Consider the following 11,058-nt stretch of genomic DNA (forward strand, 5'->3'; position numbering starts at 1 on the left):
GAGGGGGTAGGTCTCTCTCTCTCTCTCTCTCTCTCTCTCTCTCTCTCTCTCTCTCTCTCTCTCTCTCTCTCTCTCTCTCTAACAAGCGTCCCTCTATCTCTCTGGTTTCTATCTCTCACCAGCGTTCTCTCTCTCTCCTTTCTTCCGGGATGTAGAGACGGCGGGTCAGAGATCACGCTAGAAAGATGATGATGTCCCAGGGACCCCTCACGTGACATCACCCAGGGGACCCCTCACGTGACATCACCTAGGGGACCCCTCACGTGACATCACCCAGGGGACCCCTCACGTGACATCACCCAGGGGATCCCTCACGTGACATCACCCAGGAGACCATTAGCATCACGCCGGATGTGAAAGAGCCAAGCAGCCATCCCGTTCGCGCCAAAAAAATAATAATAATAAAAAGGGCGGGAAGTGGTGCCGGAATGGGTAGGGGGAAATGCCTGATGAGCGACCGAGGTCTCCAAATGGGGGTGGATTTCGGTCGCCTTTATATCGAGGATGGAACCTGCCAAGACGAACGAGCGGCCGGAAGAAAGTGGCTTTTTAACCGGTGGTAAACTGGAGTTAATGTCTGTCGCTTTTTCTAACCCCCTGCCAGGAGGAGTTAAAGGGCGTCGGGGCTCTCTTACCCGCGAGACTGTTGCTGCAAGAGATGTTAAATTCGGGGAGTGTTATTTTAACTGTGAGAGAGAGAGAGAGAGAGAGAGAGAACTTGAATTTACTCTTGTTTTCTCTCTCTTAACTATGACAAGAGAAGTTAAACTGAATATTTTTACCTCATGATTTAAAACTCTTCTCTCTCAAGTTACACACACACACACACACACACACACACACACACACACACACACACACACGGTATTTTAAGAGAATTTTAAAACTGAACACATGAGGAAAATTTAAATTGGGTCTGTGTGTGTGTTTTTAATCTCTCTCTCTCTCTCTCTCTCTCTCTCTCTCTCTCTCTGGTGGCCAAGTGTGTGTACTTTATATAACTTCTGGCTAGTTTGTTAATTTATCCTTCCTTCCTTCCTTCCTTCCCTCCCTCCTTCCGTCCTTTCTTTCTTTCTTTCTTTCTTTCTTTCTTTCTTTCTTCCTTCGTTGTTTCTCTTCCTCAGTCATTCTCTCCTCTCTTCCTTCTGTCCGTCTGTCTCTCTAGCGCTACCAGTTTGTCTGTCTTTCTGTCTGTCTGTCTGTCTGTCTGTCTGTCTGTCTGTCTGTCTGTCTGTTATACCGTCTATTTACCTGAATTTTACTATGGCGTGGCGGGGGACTGGAACCACCTTTAAAGTTCAGAATTATGGCGCCCGGGACTTAGTACTGGCGCGGTGAGGAGGGGGGGCGCGAGGGGGAGGGGGACATGGCCTGCTTCAGTGACAAACTTGTTTTAACTTAGAAGAAAAAAAGTTGATTTATGATGCTTTAATATCTTGGCAGCAGAAGAAACTATTTTAATTATGTTTACTGAGGCACCAAGTGTGTGTGTGTGTGTGTGTGTGTGTGTGTGTGTGTGTGTGTGTGTGTGTTAGAGTCCCATGTCCAGGGTTCTCAAAGGGAATTCGTAACTGAATCTTTCTCCATAACCCTCCCCCGGATGTAGAACACACCCTGATTGGCTGCCTTAACCTGAAGCACAACAAAATCGTCTACAATGGTGCAGGAATTACGCTGTGACTCTAGTTATACTGTATACGTTTATTAAGTGCTAGTTAGGGGAGATAATTTGCTCTCTCTCTCTCTCTCTCTCTCTCTCTCTCTCTATAAAAATACGTACTATTTTATCATTAAACCTTTAAGCAACGTGTATTGATGTTGAAAGAAAAAAAATATAGTCTCCGTGTAATTGTGACGCCATTTTTTTTTTCATTCTCGTACTGTTGCTTTAATGAATCAATTAAGATGGATTCGTTAAGATTTTATTTTTAAATATTTTTTTTTATTTACGAGGAAATTTGTTTTGACTTACGAGAGCTTTTTTGACTGAGTAACCCGAGATGGGGTGTATCATTATGAGAGAGAGAGAGAGAGAGATTGTGTCCCAGTCTGCTAATGAGATCGTGTGTGTGTGTGTGTGTGTGTGTGTGTGTGTGTGTGTGTGTGTGTGTGTGTGTGTGTGTATAACAAGCACTGACCTAACTACATACTGTATATAAAAGTAAATTAATGTAGTATAAATAAATACCCTTTGTATATTTTACGTAGAATTTAAATACATTAGAATTATTTTAGGATAATTAAACAATCTTTGGTGTATAATTTGTGTAGTATATTTGTATAGTGTATGAATACCTTTTGAAAGATGTGTAGCGTATTGTACTGCATAGTGTGTTCGGGTTATGACTTATTAATTCCGGGTGTTGTAAGGGAGGGATTGGTCTGTTTCCGGGTTGTCTGGTGGCGCTAGTATAGGCTTGAAATGTCTCTCTGTACATCTGTATGTCTTTGTGTATATGTATGTTTCTCTGTCTATATGTCTGTTTCTGTGTGCGTATGTCTGTCTGTCTTTCTGTGTGTGTGTGTGTGTGTGTGTGCGTGTGTGTGTGTGTGTGTGTTTAGGATAAGGCTTTTACACGTCAAAGTATAGTTGGAAAAACGTTCATATCATTGTTGTTGTTGTTGTTGTGGGTGAAATCAGCTGTTGTTGTTATTAACTCAGTTGTTATTACAAGTTATTAATTAACCGAGTACTGCTGCCTCATGGTGGTCTGGTTGTTGTTGTTGTTGTTGTTATTATTGTTGTTGTTTTATTATTGTTTTGTTGTTGTTGTTGTTTGTATTATTGTCGTTTTTCATATTATTGATTTTATTGTTATTATTGTTTTTTATTATTTCTGTTATTGTTATTGTTTTTGTTATTATTTTTTATCTAAATTGTACTATTTTTTCTTTTAATAAATTTCCCGTATATATATTTTTTTAATAATTTCAAATACGGCGAACCAAGTATTTATTTATTTATTTATTTATTTATTTATTTTAAACAATTTCATCGACCTTTTGTTGAATTTATTCCTCACACCTCACCAATACATTTTTTTCACCAATACATTTTTTCACCAATAAATTTTTTCACCAATGAATTTTTTCACCAATACGTTTTTTTTCACCAATAAATTTTTTCACCAATAAATTTTTTCACCAATACATTTTTTTTTCACCAGTACATTTTTTCACCACTATATATACAGTATATCGTGTTATTTTTACTGGCATTTGGGGAAATCGGTGTTGATGTCTGATTGTAAATTTCCTCTGTCGGTCACAGATGGAGTTTCCAATTTCAATTTTGGTATTGTCCAGGGTGGCGGGATGGGTATATATATATAGGGGTACTTGTGTGTGTAGGTGTGTGTGTGTGTGTGTGTGTGTGTGTGTGTGTGTGTGTGTGTGTGTGTGTGTGTGTGTGACATAAACATCTACCTTAGTGAACAGTCTCAAGGAATAAGTCCCCCACTTAACACTTGACAGAGATATAGGTGACCCTCCTCCTCGAGTATCTCTCTTGAAGGAGGAGCTACTTTGACCATATGATTGGAGATGAGGAGATAGTGATGGAGAGATAACGAGTGAGGGTAGGAGGGCCAGGGGGAGACCTCAGGGGTTAGGAGAGGAGAATGATATTAGAGTCTAAGGTCTCGGGGTGATGGGGTGGAGTGAGAGATGGCCTGGGTATGTTGTAAGAGTGGTGGGCCGTGGTCGCCAACCCTCAGATGTTTAGGTGTGGTGGGCCGTGGTCGCCAACCCTCAGATGTTTAGGTGTGATGGTTCGTGGTCGCCAACCCTCAGATTTTTACACAGAAAATGTTTTGGATGTGGTGGGCCGTGGTCGCCAACCCTCAGATGTTTAGGTGTGATGGGTCGTGGTCGCCAACCCTCAGATGCTTGCGTGTGGTGGGCCGTGGTCACCAACCCTCAGATCTACACACCAAACAGGGGGGGATTTGGGGGGGGGTTGAGGGATGAGGGGAATTTCCTCTTTATATTATAACTTTGGGGACATTTTATACTGAAGGAGTTTTTTCCCCCTAAAAATTCCCTACACAAGATGGGAGTAATTTCCTGCCCGTGTGAATTATGTAAGTTGTATGGACTTTACTTCTTAATATGTAATGTTTAGGGAATTTTCTTCCTTCTTGTGTGGAATTTAGGGAATTTTCTTCCTTCTTGTGTGGAATTTAGGGAATTTTCTTCCTTCTTGTGTGGAATTTAGGGAATTTTCTTCCTTTTTTATTTATTTTTTACTTCCTTTTCTCTTCAATTACTTCTTTCCTTCTTCCTTCTTTCCTCATGCAATCTATCCTTCTTTCCCTCCTTTTTCCTCTTTTCACATCTTCCATTCTTGTTTCCCCTCTTCTTACCTCCCCTTCCCCACCTTCCTTCTCCCTCTTCCACTCCCTCCTTTTCCTCCCTCCTTCCCCTTCTCGCTCCATCCTCTCCTCCCTCCCTTCCGCCTTCCACTCCTCGTCTCCTCCCTGTCTTCCTCCCTCCCGTCTCCTTTCTCCCCTTTCCCTTCCCTCCTCCTTCACTCCTTCCCCCTCCCTCCCAGGTATAATAACGTAAATAACTCACAAGACTTTATTCAGGAATTTCTCAAGGCTGCTGCTATTCTCCCCTAAGGAATCATAAGAAAGTTACTGTTATTTTTTTTTGCTTTCTTTTCACTTTTTCTTGAGACAAATAGAGAGAGAGAGAGAAAGAAAGTTCACAGAAATCGTATGGTGGTGGAGGGTGGAGAGAGGAAGGGGAGTCAGAGGCAGAGCAGGATGCATGGCCAAACTTTGTGTTGGGAGTTTTTAATACCTGTGGTGGTGAAGGTGAAGAAAATGATGGGTAGAGTGTGTGTGTTGGTGGTGATGGTGGTGATGGTGGTGAGTGGTGATGGTGGTGGTGGTGATGGTGGTGGTGGTGATGGTGGTGGTGGAGATGGTGGTGGTGGGGGTGGTAGTGAGAAGAGGATGGTAGAGAGTATGTGTTGGAGATGGTGGTGTTGGATTTGGTTTTACGTCGCGTTAATTATTATTCGTTTTACGTCGTTAGAATAATTTTACGTCGTTTTATATTCATTTACGTCGTTTTATTATAATTTACGTCGTTTTATGTCGTTTAATAATAATTTTACGTCGTTTTATTATTAATTTTTCATCGTTTTATTCATTGTATCGTTTAGTGTCATCATGGCTTATACAGGAGTGTGTGACGTTGTAATTCCGTTGGTGTCGTGTTCGTCTTGGCTTACCAGTTTGCGTGAGGCTTGATTGCGTTTTGTGTCATAAACTTTGCCTCACGTTTTTGGTGGTGGCGGTGGTTGTGGTAGTGGTGGTAGTAGTGCTGGTGGTGGTGGTGGTGGTGGTGGTGGTGGTGTTAGTGGTGGTAGTAGTGGTGGATGGCGGTAGTGGTGGTAGTGGTGGTGATGGTGGTGGTGGTGGTGGTGAGAGGACGGGAGTGTGATGATGGTGATATCGGGAGTTGGTTTACGTCGGTTTTGGTCGCGGTTTATGAAGTTTTACTCTTATTGTGTGGATTTATGTCTTGGTTTACATAATTGCGTCGTTGGGTTTTGTTTTGCGTCATTTTATCATCCATTTTGCGTCATTTTATCATCCATTTTGCGTCGTTTCATCATCCATTTTGCGTCGTTTCATCATCCATTTTGCGTCATCTCATTACTAGCTTTGTGTTGATTTTTGTCTCGGCTTACGAACTTTTTACCTGGTTTCGTTGTTAAGTGTTCAGTGTAGCGATGTGGAGGCTTCATGTGTGTTTGTAGCTATGTGGAGGCTTCGTGTGTGTTATGTAGCTATGTGGAAGCTTCATGTGTGTTGTAGCTATGTGGAGGCTTCTGTGTTGTTGTAGCTATGTGGAGGCTTCATGTGTGTTGTAGCTATGTGGAGACTTCATGTGTGTTGCTATGTGGAGGCTTCATTGTGTGTTGTAGCTGTGGAACTTCATGTGTGTTGTAGCTATGTGGAGGCTTCATGTGTGTTGTAGCTATGTGGAGCTTCATGTGTGTTGTACTATGTGGAGGCTTCATGTATGTTGTAGCTATGTAGAGCTTCATGTGTGTTATGTATCTTGGAGACTTCATGTGTGTTGTAGCTATGTGGAGGCTTTCATGTGTGTTGTAGCTATGTGGAACTTCATGTGTTTTTGTAGCTATGTGGAGGCTTCATGTGTGTTGATAGCTATGTGACTTCATGTGTGTGTTGTAGCTATGTGGAGGCTTCTGTGTGTGTGTAGCTATGTGGAGACTTCATGTGTGTGTGTAGCTATGTGGAGCTTCATGTGTGTGTTGTAGCTATGTGGGCTTCATGTGTGTTGTAGCTATGTGGAGGCTTCATGTGTGTGTTATAGCTATGTGGGCTTCATGTGTGTGTTGTAGCTATGTGGGCTTCATGTGTGTGTTGTAGCTATGTAGAGCTTCATGTGTGTGTTGAGCTATGTAGGCTTCATGTGTGTTAGTATGTAGGCTTCATGTGTGTTGTAGCTATGTGGAGCTTCATGTGTGTGTGTTGTAGCTATGTGGAGGCTTCATGTGTGTGTTGTAGCTATGTGGAGGCTTCATGTGTGTGTTGTAGCTATGTGGAGGCTTCATGTGTGTGTGTAGCCCTATGTGGAGAGCTTCATGTGTGTTGTATATGTGGAGGCATGTGTGTGTTAGCTATGTGAGGCTTCATGTGTGTGTAGCTATGTAGGCTTCATGTGTGTGTTGTAGCTATGTGGAGGCTTCATTGTGTGTTTGCTATGGGCTCATGTGTGTTGTAGGTATGTGGAAGCTTCATGTATGTGTTGTAGCTATGTGGAAGCTTCATGTGTGTTGTAGCTATGTGGAGGCTTCATGTGTGTGTATCTATGTGGAGGCTTCCATGTGTGTGTTGTAGCTATGGCTTCATGTGTGTGTTAGCTATGTGGAGGCTTGTGTGTGTTGTAGCTATGTGGAGGCTTCTGTGTGTTGTAGCTATGTGGGCTTCATGTGTGTGTTGTAGCTATGTGGGCTTCATGTGTGTTGTAGCTATGTAGGCTTCATGTGTGTGTTGTATGTGGAGCTTCATGTGTGTGTGTGTGTAGCTATGTGGAGGCTTCATGTGTGTGTTGTAGCTATGTGGGCTTCATGTGTGTGTTGTAACTATGTGGAGGCTTCATGTGTGTGTTGTAGCTATGTGGAGGCATGTGTGTGTGTAGCTATGTGGAAGCTATGTGTGTGTTGTATGAGGCTTATGGCTATGGGAGGCTTCATGTGTGTGTTGTAGCTATGTGGAGGCTTCATGTGTGTGTGTAGCTATGTGGAGGCTTCATGTGTGTGTTGTAGCTATGTGGAGGCTTCATGTGTGTTGTAGCTATGTGGAGGCTTCATGTGTGTTGTAGCTATGTGGAGGCTTCATGTGTGTTGTATTGTATGTATAAATCAGGAGGGTGTTTGCTTTTGTTTTGTGTTTTAATGGGTCGTGGGAATACAAAGTGATATTGGTGTTTTAAAGCCTCACTCGACGTGTGTTTGGGTGGAGGTGGGTGTTTGGTATTCTCTCTCTCTCTCTCTCTCTCTCTCTCTCTCTCTCTCTCCTGTATGTGTCTATTTCCCTCTTTCTTTCGCTCATTGTATGTCTCTGTTTGTCTCTCTGTCTTTCTGTCTCTGTCTTTCTGTGTGTATCCTTCTCTGTCTCTCCTTCTCTCTCTCTCTCTCAGTGTTTATCCACAGTTTCCCTGATCCTCTCTTTTATCATGTTTTTCTCCTTCCTCCTGCCTCTCCTCCTACGTGTTTCGTGGGCGTCAGTCATATTACTTTCATTTACCGGGATGACAGGCCCTCACTCTCCTGCTGGTGGGCGCCGCGCCTCGCAACTCAACCCACGTCTTCAAGATGTCGTAAAGTTAAGTACACTCGTAAGGTAGAGTCTGGCCTTACTTCTGACGCCATTTTGGATGTCTTAAGTCTTCAGCCGTGACATTACCTTATTTTCTGTGCCAGTGGGTTTGGTTAGGTTAGGTTTGGTTAGGTTTGGTTAGGTTAGGTTAGGTTACGAGTTTGGGGGTCAATTTGACACTTAAGGTTGAGTCTCATTCCAATTTTGACGCTATTATGGACACATTCAGTTCATCTTTAATACTGAGGTGAATAATTTGAGTGCATCTGTAAGCTCGAGTAAACATTTTGAGTGCATTTTGTAAAGTGAAACCCAGTGTGAATAATCACGAGTGCAGGAGAGGCAATTTCAACCCACTGTGGCATTACGACCTGAGATGACCTGACACTCGGGGAGGTCAGCCTTACAAGGTTTATGACCTGTGTTTGTGTTTTGTTTATGCTGTTGTTAGCGTTGTTAGAATTTGTTTGTTTTGAGGATGAAGACGTCTCTCTCTCTTCCTCTCTCTCCTTCTTTTTCTCCCTTTTCTTCTTTCCTCTCTTCTTCCCTCATCTTCCTCCCCTCTTTCCCTCTTCTTTCCTCTCTTCTTCCCTCATCTTCCTCCCCTCCTTCCCTCTTCTTTCTTCTCCCCTTCCCTCATCTCCTCCCCTCCTTCCCTCTCCCTCCCTCCTCTCCCTTCCCTTCCTTCTACTATAGTCATTGGAAGTCTGGTCAAGCCTCGGCGTGTCGTGGGAACATGAGTGAGTCTGTTTCACCTGATTGAAAAATATGTTCCCCTCTACATAACATTTGTGTACACCTCTCTCTCTCTCTCTCTCTCTCTCTCTCTCTCTCTCTCTCTCTCTCTCTCTTTCTTCATCTCACATTCTCCCTCACTTTCCTTTCCTCTCCCACTCATCCTTCCTCATTGTCTTGCTTAATCCTTCCTTCTTTCCTTCCTTCCTTCCTTCCTTATACCCAGCTACACGCCACGAGAAAGAAAGGAGAGAGAGAGAGAGAGAGAGAGAGAGAGAGAGAGAGAGAGAGAGAGAGCCAACAAATAAATTCCTGGTGTATATTTTATTGTTGTAGTTTATTCAGTTTATTAACTACCGCTACACCTAAATTATTGGCCCTTGTTTAGGAGGTTTGTGGCCAGTGTTATGGCCACCCTGAAGTCTGGTGGGCCACTCTTGTTGTTGTTGTTTGTTATACATTATTATTGTTGTTATTGTTATTGATACATTATTGTTGTTATTATTAATGTTGTTATTAGTTATTATTGTTATCATTCTTACGTTATTATTGGTATTTTATTATCATTATTGTAATTAGTATTGTTGTTGTTGCTATTTTTGTAATATCATTGTTGTTACGTTGTTGTTATTATCATCATCATCATCATCATCATCATCATTATCATCATCATCATCATCATCATCATCATCATTATCATCATCATCATCATCATCATCATCATCATCATTATCATCACAGTAAGATAAAATTACACTAATCTTATCAATAGTAAAAACAGAACAAAGTTAATAGAGAAAAAAACACAGTGTTATTGATAAACCCCGATAGTAAAACACCAATTGACATCATTCATCATTTTATTGGTAATGACTTTAGTGGGTGTTTATTATGTATGTATAAACTGTGGTCGTTTAATGTGTGGTAATGGCTATACACACGTGGTCATTAGTCGGCTGTCAGTGTGCTGTTAATAGTGAGGTATGTTAAACCCAGTGTCATGTGTACTAATTGTATGTTGTTTTGGTGTGTGTGTGTGTGTGTGTGTGTGTGTGTGTGTGTGTGTGTGTGGTGACAATAAGAGAGTCACTCACAACATCCAGGTGTATCATTACTAACACCTGGTCTTCTTTCTCCTCTCCTACAGGTGAGTGACCGTAACGGTACCCTGACAGCAGCAGCAAGCAAGCAAGCAAGCAAGCAAGCAAGCAAGCAGTTACCACCAGCAGTCCCTCGTCACTCACTCCACACCTCACCTCATCCCACTCACTCACTTCACCTCACTTCACTTCATCTCACCTCACTCACTGCTCACTTCACCTCACCTCACCTCCCTAATTGCCTCACTTAACCTACTATACAATGATGGATCCTCAGATATTTGTAGACTTCAGGTAAGGCTCGTCTAATATACAACTGGTAGAGTGTTAATGAGTTTTAATTTTCTAACTTAACCTTCTGTGTAAAGGTGAATTGTTAAAGTGTCGTAAGTGTTTTGTTAATCTTTAAGTGTCGTAAGTGTTTGTTTTTGGGTCACGTAACTCGGATGTGAGAACGTATCGAGTTGGGCCACTGAAGCTACGACGCAAAGATGGATTTATTTATTTATTTAGTTATTATTATTTTTTTTTTTACTTTCGTAGAATAAATTTTCGGATCACCTGAAGATTTGCCACCCCTTCATTTAGCAACTCTCACCTGATAAATAAACAAGGCAGCTTCTGTCCTCTCGTTCCACCTTAATACAACCTATGGTATATTGCTTCCCTCCCTTATCATATTTATGTATATCAACACCACTGTAAAATATGTATATACTTATAATATAATTGTAAATAAATAAAATAAATAAATATTGAAGTGATAACCGTGGTAACATGTTCTTATTACCACCATGCTATTGTACTATTCCAGGTGATACTAAATGTTACATAATACTTCCTTGAGATAAATGTATAGTATATATCAGGTGCCTAAGAGAGAGCTCAGGTTCTCAACTGGCTCAGCCATGTTAATATTGTTATTATTATCCACTCTGTATCTGGGTTTTTCTGGCTAAATAAACTGTTTCAATACTCTTAACACTACCTGGGGGGGGGGGGTTAGATTAGGTTGGTAAGATTAGATTAACTTAGCTTTAGCTGTAGTTAAGCTTCAGGTAAAATAAGCTAGTGTGTCTAATTTACAGGTGATCCAAACTTTCCTCTGAACCCAAACTTCGAGACCTAACCTAACCTAACCTAACCTAACCTAACCTAACCTAACCTAAAAATATGAGAACCGCATCTACGACTGACTCACGTAACATAGACTCTCCACTTAGACTCTACCGTAATTGTACCGCAACTGGACCGTAATTGTACCGTATCTCTACCGTAACTCTGGGGTCGTAGGAGGTTCTCAGCAGCAGAGTCGACGTGAGTGTTAGGTACCTGATAGAGACAAACTCATCCTCGAC

Source organism: Homarus americanus, unplaced genomic scaffold (assembly GCF_018991925.1).
Source record: "Homarus americanus isolate GMGI-L3 unplaced genomic scaffold, GMGI_Hamer_2.0 scaffold6528, whole genome shotgun sequence".
Taxonomy (NCBI): Eukaryota; Metazoa; Arthropoda; class Malacostraca; order Decapoda; family Nephropidae; genus Homarus; species Homarus americanus.